Below are 13,156 nucleotides of genomic sequence, written 5' to 3' on the forward strand. Positions count from 1 at the left end.
AGCTCGCCATTTTTAACGGGACATTCTTGTATAAGGAGAACTACATGGAGAGAGACAAGCTCTACTTGGTCCTCCGTTAAGACAGGAGATAGGCACACAGAGACGTTACTCTGTCAGGACTTGCTCAGAAAAGCACAACCCTTGTAAAGGATGTGGACTGAGTTTGCTGAGGGAGGTGGGGCCGGCGGATGGGATGAGAAGCTGTGAATTTGGTTGGGACAGGGGTGCCATGTGGGGCAACAGGGACAGACAAACCTGGGCTGCCTTTTGTCTGTTCAACTTCAGTGATGAGGAAGACCCAGGTGAAAGGCTAAGAACCTCTATAACAGCACTGCCCACACCCCTGATTAGGACTTTGGTGACACTGAGGAGGAATACCTGGTGGAGACAAGGGGATCTCAAGTCAAGGGGGAGAGAAGGGGCGTCACAAAGAACCACACAGTACTTTTTCCTTCCAAATATCACACAACTTTCTCCCCTATTCTCCCTGACTTTAGAGCTCACTAGGAAGGAGTTCCAAGAACACAGGTCCCACATGGCTAGGCTGGCACCAAAGGAGGCAGCTGTGGCCCTGACAGACTGAGGAGATGCAGAACTCTGAGGACCACCTAACGAATTCTTAGTCCTGGAATGTTCATTTGTAAGTGGCAAATCATGTAGGAACATTTTCATTATTTTGCTAATGCTGCCTAGATGCCATATACAAGTGGGTCATCTTTGAGGCAGCCATTTAATTATTTTTCCCTTTTCCCTCCTCCTCTGTGTCTTCAAGAAAAAAAAAAACATATAGGTTTTGTCCCCACTAAGGGGGGTGGTCCTTCATCGCACAAGACTGAAATCAGAAGGGGTCCTTTGCCATCTCTTGTGACTTTAAACCTAATTCCGAGGAAAGAGGATCTTGTAGGTGTGTGTACCCTGAAGCATGGAGGCAGACACATGCCAGAGTGGTATGTGTGTGCAGATGGCCAGCATCACAAAAGATCCTAAGGAGGACCATCTCCGGTTCATAGCTTGCTCTCTGAGGTCTGACCATCCCGGGCAGTAAGATGAAACCCTGCTGTTGAGGCACAAGGGGCAGGCCTGCACTCTTGGACCTGTTCATCCATAGATTCTGTTTCTGAGTATCCAGACTTACTTCTCCAGGACTGGAGTTACCACAGTGCAAGTCTGTCTATCTCCTTTTCTCCAGTTTAAAAGGCACAAAGAGTAGGATGGGGTTATTTTGGACAGCTTATGTTTTATTTAAATGTTACGTGTGAGATCTAAATAACAGAATCATACTCTCTGACTCACATTCATCTTGTGGTCACTTGGGGCCCTTAGATCTTATTTTATTTTAATCAATTGCTCATCTCCCCCCCCCCCCGCCCCCGCCCCCATTTTTATGTCTTTAGATGACAGGCTAGTGACCTTGTATGGACTAAATATGGGCAGGGCTAATTGACATAAGATGAACTGCAAGGAATCTACAATGATACACTAAAAAAGATGTCCCCCACACTCATTTCCTTTTTCTGAAAAAAATTATTTTATTTTTATCCAATTAATTGATATCATCTTTCAATGTTGTTTACTGGTCTGTCCCATTGCTAGGCTCTGGTCATTCCCCCAAGTCTTCTGAGTCCTTAGTGACTAGGAATTTCCATTCTCCTTCAGACAGCAAAACAACCCCCCCCCCCCCCCAGCTCCTGCCTGAGCTCTGGCATCCAGCGGAGTGGACAGAACACGGATGAGGCTGACTGAAACTAACACAAGCAGGATGAATTTTACCGAAAGCAAACCAGCTCAGTATCGCCAGCGTTCCCATTACTGTAACGTGCGGTACCCATGGGTAAGGGTGAGAGCGCCCACAGCTGAAACGGAAAACAAGAAAGTTTGCCCCAACAGCTGGGTTCCAAGCCCCTCCTCCCCGACAGTGCTCCTCTATTATCTGGGAGCTGAGCATCCCCACCTGGGAGCCAGCACAGCGCCAGACATAGCCAGATGTGTGTCTCGGTTGCTCCTGGGCCGAGCTGAACGGAACTGGATGTGAAAGTTGCCGTAGGTAGGTGGCGGTATGGTACGTGGATTGAACACCCCGTGTGAGGCGCTGCCATTTAGCAACGCTAAACCTTGATCTTTGTGGTTGGGGGCACATCACCAAAGGCTCCACAGCCTCAACTTCGTCATCTTTAAAGTGGGGACTAGCTAGCTCACTGTCACTGTGAGGACGAAATAAAAGCAACCTGTGAGAAATGCTTAATGTACGAGTCTCCACCGTGGCAGCTATTGCTAGATCACATACGAACTCGGATTGCTATGATGGCTGAGTAGCACTGAAGACATAAGAAAAACTGAATGAATATTCCACTAGCAGAAAAGTTACTGATACACTAACTGCAGATTTCAAAATATTCATTTCTCTGGTATCATTGGAGTATGAGGTGGGAGTGTGGGCAAGAGGTGAAAGCTGTTACCCCTTTAAATTTCCATCTCTGTTAAACCAAACCTGAAACCTGGGTTCATGTATCTTGAAGGTCTGCCGGGAGGATAATTTTGGCAGAGAGGAACTCAGCTCTCTAAATGTGTTGACTGCAATAAAATTGGCGGTGGCAGTAATCCATCTCCATCAATTATGGCTGTGTGTGTTCTGGTACTTCTGGAGAACCGATGACCTACTGTGTGCACTCCAGTAGAGGTCCCGTCCCAGCGTTCGCAGGACTTGAAGGTCTTTCTTCAAGGGCAAAAGGGTCACAGCTCCTAGAGGAAGGATCCACCCCATTGCCTAGTCCAGACCCATTTCGCTAGAAGAGGGCAGGACACCAGGGAGTCCACAGGATCTCCGCCAACCTGGAGGAGGGGGCTCCTCAGACACTTAACCATTCCCACTCACTGTCCTGTGGTCCTACTGTGTGCCCGAGAGCCGAGGATCAAGTTCCGCTGCGGGTGGGCATCCACAGCCCCCGGAGGCAGTAGGTGGCCCCCTTCCCAAACCGCCCGTGGCCTACCCGCAGCGAGCGCTCCTCTCGCACCCCCAGCTCCAGGCTCTTTACGCAGCTCCGGATCCCGGGTGTGCGCTGATCGCCCCCGGGAGTTCGGGTCCTGCAGCCTTGGGGGGCACCGGGTGTGCACCTGGGCGGGGCCGCATCCCCGGCGGCGCCCCCCGCCCCCGCCGTCTGGCCGCGCGCCGGGTCCCCGCCGCAGAGCCGGGGGAGGAGCGGCCGAGGCTGAGTTGAGACAGACCCGGCCTCGGCGCGGCGGCGGCGGCGGCGGCGGTGGCGGCGGCGGTGGCGGGACCCGGGCCACCAGCCCGACAGCACCGGCGCTCTGCTCCCCTCCCTTCCTTCCTCCCTCCCGTCAGCCGGCGGGGATCCCCAGCGAGCCGGGGAGGAGCCGCGGCGGCCGCCAGACAGGCTGCAAGTCCTGAGAAGGCGAAAGGGGGGCGGGGAGCTCCGGGAGCCAGCCCGGTGGCAGGTCCTTCTTAAAGAGCCACGCCGCGCCGTGTCGCGCCACCCGGAGCGCTGCCCCTCCCCCGCAGCCCGCAGGGCCGGTGGCCGAACGGCACGGTGGGCGGTCCCGCTCGCCCATCTAGGGGGCTGCTGCAGGTGAGTGCCGCCCGCCGCGGTCTCTGCGTCTGGCCGGAGTTCACCTCTGAGCCGGGGCGGGAGGAGGGGGCGGGCAAGGGGCCGGGATGCCCGCCAGCCTGCGCCGGCGACCGCTGCCCTCCCAGCCCTGGCGTCCCCGAGACCCGCGCACCAGGTCTGTGTGGGCTGTGTCGCGGGTGGGCGCGGAGGGCGGCCGGGGCGTCTGGCCATCCTCGGAGCGCTCGGCTGGCAGAGTCTTGCCAAGCCGGACCCGGTGTCCTGGAGTGTCCCGCTGAAGCCGCTTCATCCTGCAGTGCCCAGCGGCCCGGGTGGGCACGGGGGGGGGGTGCCTGCCCCAAGCGGCGACGCTCCTAGGCCTGTGTGCGAGCTGCTGCAGTCGTGGGGGGCTGGAGGTCAGCAGCGAGAAGGCGGCGCGGGAGCTTCCCCCTGCACCTTGCGCCTCGGCTCTAGGGCTCCAGGCTTCCCAGCCCTCAGACGGTCTCCCCGGGTCCCCCCCACCCTCCTCCCGCGCGCTTTGACGTCGGCCGCGGGCTGCCCGGGGCTCCTGGCATTGGCTGGCAAAGTCGATTGTCTGGGGCGGCTGCTGTTACACTTAGGCTGGGTCTCCGGGCCGGGAGGAAGCAGGCGTGTGTTGAATTTCTCTTTGACCCTCACGGTGGAATAAACAGGAAGCGGAGAGCACCCAGCCGGGCCCTGCACTTGCCTTTGTTGTGGGCTTTGCGCTCCACGGGCTGGAGGAGGCTTCCCGGGACCCCTGCCCGGCGTGCCGTCTGGGCACGGCTGGGGGCGCGCCCTGTGAGTACGCTGCTGGGAGACAGTAGGCTCTCTGTGCGTTAACTCGCTGTGGTGCCACAGAGAGCATTTGCTTGCTTGTTTTTAAACTTTTTTTTTGTTTTTTTAAATTGGAGGGTTCTCGGTGTGCAGAGGTTTCAGGACCACAGGGGCGCATGGTGGGTGGGCGTCATTCCAAGAGCCCACACCAGGCGCGTCTGTTCCGGGTTACCTGGAGAGGCATTGCCTTGGCTGGTCAGGACAGCAAGAAACTCGTTAAAACAAGTGGGGCTTCCTAGTTTCTGCCCCAGCCCAGGAGTGACTGCTGAGTGTCAGTGGCCACATCAGTCAACATAATATTTTGTTTTTCCACAAAGACTCTTAATGAGCTAGAACGGATTATTTTGATTGGCTTTTCTTTTCCTCGGTGCCTGTTTCCTTCGCTTTTTTCTCCCTTCTTTCTTTTCTAATTATTTTGCCACCTTGCCATCCCTGAACTCCTCACTAAAAGTTAATTATGACTGTGATATTTATTGGTGACCTTCTGTGTGTTAGGCACTGGGGCGTGAAGTGAGAGGTGTGATCTCAAGAACCGTGTTTGAGGTGGAGCAGAGAGCTGGAGTGGAGAGGTAGCTTCTAGTGGAAGCTGGCTTTCCTAGGATGCTGAGGCCCAGCTTTTCAGTCCTAGCACCAGGTGCAAAAAGCAGGGGCCGGCCGGGCGGTGGTGGCGCACGCCTTTAATCCCAGTACTCAGGAGGCAGAGGCAGGCGGATCTCTGTGAGTTCGAGGCCAGCCTGGGCTACCAAGTGAGTTCCAGGAAAGGCGCAAAGCTACACAGAGAAACCCTGTCTCGAAAAACCAAGAAAAAAAAAAAAAAAAAAAAAAAAAAGCAGGGCCTATGCTGGGTCAGCACTGCCAGCCTCACTTACAATGGCTCTTTCCATCAGTTTGGGTGTCCACAAACCTTATCCTCCTGTCTGTAGCTAACCCGGGCCTTCAGGACATGGAAGGTTCTATGAAGTATACACAGCCAAGCCAGGCCCCCATTTTGTATGGGAGAAGTTAGTCTTTTCTTAGAGTTTCAATTCAGCTGACTGGCATTGCGAATCTGCCTTTGCACATTGCTTTTGGAATATATGTTCTGTAAAGGAACAATATCAAATTTGAATCATTACCCGGACAATGAATGGGTCTGAGTAGTACCCATATATATTTATTGAATTTTGATATTTGTTTTCTGTCATGCCTGTGAAAGCTTAACTCTTTAAGAGATAACTTTGCCATTTATGTAGAACACAGTTAAGAATTAGAGCTGGGACTATAAATGTCAGTAAGGGATTTACTGTAATGGAATTGTAGCTGCCTTTCCTCTTGTTTAAACAACAACAACAACAACCACAATCACTCTAGCTTCTTAGCATTCCGCTCTTACCCCTGGAAGAGTTCACTGCCCATGTCTATGGTGCCAGTTCCTGTAGGTCTGTGTTTGTGTTGGAGAAGACTCTTGCCAGCAGGTATTTAAGGCTGCCTTTGAATCCTCTGGGGTGCTTGCTTTTCATGACCATGATCCTGCAGTGGAGCCCAGCCAGTGCCAGGTGCCTCTTAAGGGATTCTGTGGCAATCTGTTGGCACATCATTTGAGGTTCCACAGTCCCTTCCCTGCCCTTCTCCACTGGAATATAGACATCCATAGGCAAATATTTATTTTCCCCCAACTGCTAACTGTTCTAAGAATAGTTTTCTTGCCTGGCATGTTGAGAGCAAGGACCCGTCTGCAGAGGTGTTTACAGCTTGGGTCTGTGCTGTAGTCTTGCTTGACTTAGCAGCCTGGCAGAGCAGCCCTGTAGCTCATGGGTCACTGTTTTTTTATCCGGGTTGCTGGAGGGGTGGATTCCTCCCCTGGCAGGGAAGCAAAGAGAGGAAAGGATGACTTTTGCTCCCCGTGGGTAGTTTCTGGCTGACTGGCAAGTAAAGACCCCCAAACTCTGGATCCTTGCGCAGGCACCCCGGATTGCCAGTCACTTCACTGTGGTATGTAGGGTTGTCCTATATCATCATAAAAATAAAGCCAACGTCCATAGGATTCTGGGCAGGAATACCCGAAAGTGTGTAGACTGGTTAAATCTTTATAGAAACCCTCCCTGGTCCTGTTTCCTCTTTTCTTTCTGCTGAATCTGGGCTTGTGGAGTCTCTAGCCTATGTGTCTCCTTTGGGGTCGGAGTTGACGGCGAAAACCCCGCAAGTCACAGGAGTGAAAGGAGTGTAGCATTTTAACCTGGAAAACGTTGGAGTTACTCAACATGATTCGTGTGGACACACGTAGTAAATGTTAGTGGTGGCAGACAGCAATGTTCTTGTGTTACCCTCATTTCCTTCGTCCCTCCGTCTCTCCTCAGCTCACTTGTCCTCTGCTTCCTCAGGCCTTCCCTTTTGTAGAAAAATCTCTCAGAAGCCATCTTTTCTCTGATGTCAAAGTTACTTTCTGCCAGCACGGGCTGTGTTAGATGGGAATTACATCTTGACCTATATTATGAGTGTACGTGAGAAGTGAATGGTGAGTTTTAAAATAAGCACAGAGGGGTCTGGGGAGATGGCTCAGTCAGCCAGATGCTGGGCATGCAAGCACTAGGACTCGAGATAAGATGCCTGGTGCCCACGTAGAAGCCAGGGCTGAAGGTTCAGAGATGGGCAGATACTTGGAGCTTGCTATCCAACCAGTCTACATGAGTTGGTGAGCTCCAGGTTCAGTGAGAGACCCTGACTAAAAAAATACGGTGGAGAGAGATCGAAAAAGACCTGATGTTGACCTCTGGCCCACACATTCGTGCACACACACACACACACACACACACACACACACAAACACACATACACACACACACACACACACACACACACACACACGTATGCCTCTACCTCACACAAATAGGAATAGGAATTCTGCATACTATTTGAATTTTATAATCCCAAGACCTGCCGCTTTTGGGGAAGACTGTGTATGTGTGTTTATGTGCACATGTTCGAGTGTGCACACGTGTGTGTACCATTGCTTGTATTCATGTTTGGCAACAAAAGGAGATAAGCAAACGCCTGCACTGCTCACGGCTATTAGATTATATTGGGTTCAGATTTCCAATTAATGTTGGTTTTCCTCTGTTGCAGGAAGACTTGAGAATAATGTCTGTTTTGATACATATCCATTTGATTTGAATATGGATTGCTTTCCTTTGAATTCCTACTAAAAATGGTACTTTGGCCTTTTTAAGCTGTTTTTGTGAGGACTTTTCTCTCCACCAAGCCTGTTTTCCAGCTAGGTCTTGGAAATTATGAAGAATGTAATTTCTCCCTTGATTGGCAGCTGAGAGCTTTCCTGGACAAAAATAAGGCTCTACTGTGCCAAATGGTTGACTTTTCTAGAATAAAAACTCTAAAGGGTATGCAAAAAGTCTTCTGGTTAATATATTGGCATTCCCAGAACCCACTAAAACCCTGACAGCCTGCCAGCATCCACTTAATGAGGACGCAGAATGTCTGGCTCGAATTCCCATGAGTAGACCGAGGTGGGGGCTGGATGTCCACACCCTTTATTAATTTTTAATGACTATATTTTTGTTTTGAAGATTTTGCTTCAGTACCCGGGTACCCTCACAGCTGACCCCATACGCCCCCCCCCCCTATTCATTCATTTACTTGGTGTAGGAAAAACAGTGAGGTGGTGGAGATCACTGACAGGTCACTCCTGACTGCTTGGGTCCTTTTGTGGCCGATTTTCTTTCTTGTTCTTCCTTAGTTTTTGAAAAAGGGAGAGAGAGAGAGAGAGAGAGAGAGAGAGAGAGAGAGAGAGAGAGAGAGAGAACCGAAAAGATGACAACTTTTTTTTTTTTTTTTTAAATGATGCTTTGTTGTCTGTTGGGGAAAGAGAAGCATTTATGAAACTTTTAAGTTTGTCAGACAGTTTATATGACAGTGCAAGTTGGTGCTTGCCAAGCTCCAGACAGATTGTTAATGTTACGTGACAGGGATAAATACATTGCTGCTGTCTGCAACGCGGCTGCACTGCAAGCCCGGCTGGCTCCGCGCTGCTCCTGGGGCCTGGTTGAAGGTACAGCTGCGCAGGAGGCCGCTGCCTGCCGCCTGGAGTGCTGGGACTTGGTTGAGAGAGGTGAAAAGGGTGTGTCTCTCACTTTCACTTTGGGCCGTACAGCAGAATCCACTTAACAAATCTGTCCCCCATTATTATTATTATTATTATTTTATTATTATTAAGCTGTCCATCCCTGTCTCTATCTTGGTCTTCTGGTCTATATCCACATTCTTCTTCTATGCTTCTTCATAGCTGCTGGGAGCCTGAGGTATTCCACAGCCCAGTTCCAAAGCTGTTTACAGTTGTGGCCTTTATGCAGGTACAGACACCAAGCACCGACTGTCTGCCGGAGATGGGTGTACGCTGTCTGGAAGGGGGTTGGGTGGCACTCCTTGGGCATAATGTACTTTTATCGTGGCAGTTTGGCGACTCAGCTGGCAGAGTGACAGGTGTAATGAACTTAATGGTCTTGCTCTAGTTGTTAGTGGACACACTGCTCAGATTACAGAGCCACCTCATATGTGGAGCCGAGCCAAGTGATCTGCAATTCTCCTTGCAGATAGGACTCCAGGCCTGCCTTATTAAGTGACATTAAGGTCAGGAATTGGGTGGGTGTGAGAAACATGTGTGTGCCCTTAGCCACCCCGCTTCTAACTGCCGCGGGGCGTCTCTTCAAAGCCTTACTTTGAAGAGGAAACAACCCATCCCATCCCCTCTGGCTGACCCTTCCTTCTCACAGGGTGTGGTGGGGACCCTTTGGTGTGTGTGGACTTCCTGCCCTTGGGGTTTGCAGAATGCAGGCTTCCTGCCAAACTGTGCTGGTTCCTGTGTGCTTGCGGGCCACTTCTCTCCAAATAGAGGCAGTTGCCCGGGAGGCGCAGCTGAGCGTCATTCCTATTGCGTGTGGCCCCAGGGACTGGCAACCTGTGCACTGAGTTGGGGTGGCAGTTTCTGTAGTAGACTCTCACTGTCTAAGGCCAGAGGACTGCTTTCTGAAAGGCTCCTTGAACCTGGTCAGACCTGCATGGACCCTGGCACGGTGGCAGGAATTCCACGTATGGGCATGTGTTCTCTGCTGGATTCCCGTCTCAGAGCTGCACATCTATCAGCTAATGTTATCTTCACAGCAGCTCTGTGACAGACAGAGCTGACGTCCGTGTTGTACGGACCCACATCAGGAAGTTATCCAAAGTCATATAATATTGTAAATAAAAAAAAAAAATGGAGTCCAGAACAGCTCAGGCCATCTGGCTAAGAGATACATGACTTTGACACTTTGGGAAAGGGCTACACAGACGGGCCACCTGTTCTTCATCAGAGGCCGTATGAGTTTGAGGAGGAATGCGGTACCATTTCTCTACTTGTCTCTGTGTAGGCTCCAGTGGGCCTACACAGAGAGCATGCCCAGGGTCCTCCCGTCTGCCTCCTCATCTGATGTTTCCTCACCACCATCCCTGTTCCGATTCTGCTCTCTGCTGTCTGGTCTGTGGTGAGAGCCTCAGTTCTGAGAACTGGACCGTCAGTCAGCAGCTCTGTGTTCCTTATGTTACACCTTCAGTTTTCCTTGAAAGAAAGACAAGGCACAAACCAACAGAGCGCCTTTCCATGCCCTTCAGAACTCCATGCATTTCCCTTTCCACAGCGGGCTGGAGGAGGGTGTCTGTCCACTTCCTAGGGGTAAAACCGGCCCATAGAAGAGTGTGTAGGGCAGAGGGGAGGCTGGAAAACTTCCAAGTGTCTATTTAGGACCATGGAGTACCACACTTCTCCCTTTGGCTCCCATTTGAAGAAACTTGAAAGCACATCTTGAAGATTCTGAACTTGGCACCACAGGGCATCCATTAATTAGCCACACAGAGATACGCATATCCTCCTTGTGAATACTTGTGCATCTTGGGACCAACACAGAGTCCATGTAGGTTTGAGATTATAGGAAGAGGTAAGCTCCCAAGAGATGTGCATATAAAACTGGGCCTGACTGAACAGCTCTTGCTCAGTTTGGAAACCTTCTCATGGCCATAGGTTGGCACAGGGCACCTTCTAAGCTCAATATCTAGCAGACACTTGTTTGGGACTGGTGTCTGGATCATGTGCCATCTCCTATACAAATAGGCATCATGGCACTCACTCATTGCAGGACATGTTGGAGCTTTTGTCTGATTGGTCCACAGGCTGGTCTGGAAGGTTCTGGTTGGGGAGATGAGGTCTCTCAGTGACTATCCTGGTCTAGGTTCTGTCTTCTTTGTATCTGTGATACTGTGGGCACCTAGATCTTGGGCCTGTCCAAGTGTAACTGTATCTGTTAATATCTGGGCAGAAATAAGGTTGTTTTTTTTTCCTGTTCATTTACTACTGAAAATAGGAAATGCAGAAAGAAAGAAGGAAAATAAAATTTACTGAAATTGCCTATGATTCCATCATCTCTGGAGCTGATCAGTATAAGCAGTTTAGTTGATTCTGTTCAGTTTATTGACTGGGTATAAACTTATATATAGAATTTTATTGATTGATTGTAAAATCATATACAAAATTAATATATCCTTTTCTTTGGAAACATTGTATTCAACCGTGAGCAATTGTAATGTGATCTATATATTGTTCCGAAATATTTCTTATGGTGAGTGTGTAATATTCACCTTTAGGGATTTTTAGAAAAATATTTTTAATATTGTATATGTGTGTCTGTGTCTGGGTATGTTCCCATATGTGCAGGTGCCCTTGAAGGTCTGAAGAAGGTGACAGACGATTCCTTGGTTGGAGTTACAGGAGGGGGTGAGCCAGTCTGCTTGGGTTCTAGAAACTGAACTAGGGTCCTTTGCAGAACAATACTTGCTTTTGAACGCCGAGCTGGTTAAGTGGTTGCTTCTCTGTGCTACCCGTGTTTGTGTCCTCTGCTGAGGTACCTCATGTTCTCTGTACTTGTGCTCAGGTGCTCACTCAGCAAAGGTCTCAACCCTTCCAGATCTGTCCGCTACTCAACCAAGCCTTGTCTCCCAAACTGCTCGCTCCTAAATCTTGAGAGAAATGAAAATCATTTTAGTGGGGTCTGCTTAATAAAAGTCAGTCTTTTATTGAAAGGTTAGAAAGGCTGGAGTTGCAGACGGTTTGAAGTTGAAGGATGCAGGAAGACATCGCTCTTCCAGGGCTGGTTGTAATTAGTGCACTGTAGTTATCTTCATGGGCACCTTCATCCCTGAGGCGGCGGGCGGGGCGGGGGGAGGGGGACGGGGGGGACTTGTGTACAGTGCAAGGCATTCATCTGTTCTGTGAGTGTGTGTTGGGGTGTGTGTGCAGGACTCAGTGTGCATTGCTTGGTAGACAGTAGGCAGGGTCCGTGGGATTGTGCATGCAGTTCTGGTTTGAGTGAAGCCTTCTTCATAGGAGTATTCAAGCGGGGTACAGGCATGGTAAGGACAGATTGCAATGTCTGCTCCTGGAGTCACTCTGCACCATCTACCTGAGGTTTGGACCTCAGGGTGGGTTCTTCTGGGTGTCTGGAGGCACAGTGAGTGCCATATCCCTCCCTGCTCTCCTGGGTAGTGGGCCGTGTGGATAGCACCAAGACCTTAGAGATGGAGTCTCATTGATGGTGTGTAGCTAGAGTTTTTCTCTCCGGGTCCCGCCAAGCCCTGGCAGTCCTATAGCCCACTTATAAAATAAACATACAGATGCTTATATTATTTAAACTGCTTGGCCATTAGCTCAGGCCTACCATTTTCTAGCTTTTACTCTTATACTCAGCCCATTTCTGTTAATCTATATGTCGTCATGTGTTCCATGGCTTTACCTGCTGCCTTTACATGATGCTCCCTGGATGGCAGGCTGGTGTTTCTTCCTCCTGCCTTCCTGTTCTCTCAATTCTCCTCTCTGCTAGTCCTGCCTATACTTCCTGCCTGGCTACTGGCCAATCAGTCTTTTATTTATCAATCAATCATCCACAGCAATGGGGTGATGGCCATTCCAGAGGCCTGGCTAGTACGGTCCCTTGGCATGTTCTGGGGCCCATGTTCTTTTCTTCAAATGACGCCGCTTCTTGGTAGATGTGGTTGCTATGGAGCTGAGTGCTCAGTGTTACTGGATAGGTACTAGAATATTCACTCAGTATCCAAGTGTCTGAAAAAACACACGGAGTGTCACCTTCCCTTGTGTGTGGCTGGCTGGTGCTGCTTTTTATGTTTCCTTAGTTTCCAGTTCACTCTTGCACAGTGGTGATTGGCTGCCTGGGTGCCTTTTGGATATGTGAGGTGCAGGATGTCCAAGGTGTAGTCAACTCTCAGTTAACTTGACTGAATGTTTTTCTGCTCCTTTGGCTATTAAAATTGTTGTCCCACCCTTTCCTCTCATCTGTGTGTGGATTATGATATATATATATATATATATATATATATATATATATATATATATATATATTAAAACTTTTAAATTGGTGGTCCTGCATTTAAATTTTTTTTCATCTGAAAAGAATTTTAAAAAATTTAAAAAAATGTGTGTATACAGTGTGTTGGCTAGTTTTATGTCAACTTGATACAGGCTAGAGTCATTTGAAAGGAGAGAACCTCAATTGAAAAAATGTTCCCAAAGATCTGGTTGTAGGGTATTTTCTTAATTAGTGATTGATGAGGGGTGGCACCATCCCTGGGCTGGTGGTCCTGGGTTCTATAAGAAAGCAGGATGAGCAAACCATGGGGAGCAAGCCAGTAAGCAGCACCCCTCTGTG

The 13,156-nt window shown here is 49.8% G+C and overlaps 1 protein-coding gene across 10 annotated transcripts in view; it reads left to right on the top strand.

Moving 5' to 3' along the window:
- The first annotated feature begins 3,448 nt into the window (after positions 1–3,448).
- Positions 3,449–13,156, top strand: part of Ldlrad4 (low density lipoprotein receptor class A domain containing 4) — a 361,303-nt gene continuing 351,595 nt past the window's right edge. For 5 of the 10 annotated variants that reach the window (XM_076555415.1, XM_076555419.1, XM_042263754.2 and 2 more), the window contains exon 1: positions 4,043–4,379. The gene's annotated coding sequence lies outside the window, so the exon portion shown is untranslated. Of the gene's footprint in view, positions 3,585–3,629; positions 3,739–4,042; positions 4,380–13,156 lie in introns of those variants that run through there. The other 5 variants (XM_076555414.1, XM_076555420.1, XM_042263752.2 and 2 more) reach the window with 3 other exon arrangements.

Source organism: Peromyscus maniculatus, chromosome 19, assembly GCF_049852395.1.
Source record: "Peromyscus maniculatus bairdii isolate BWxNUB_F1_BW_parent chromosome 19, HU_Pman_BW_mat_3.1, whole genome shotgun sequence".
Lineage (NCBI taxonomy): Eukaryota > Metazoa > Chordata > Mammalia > Rodentia > Cricetidae > Peromyscus > Peromyscus maniculatus.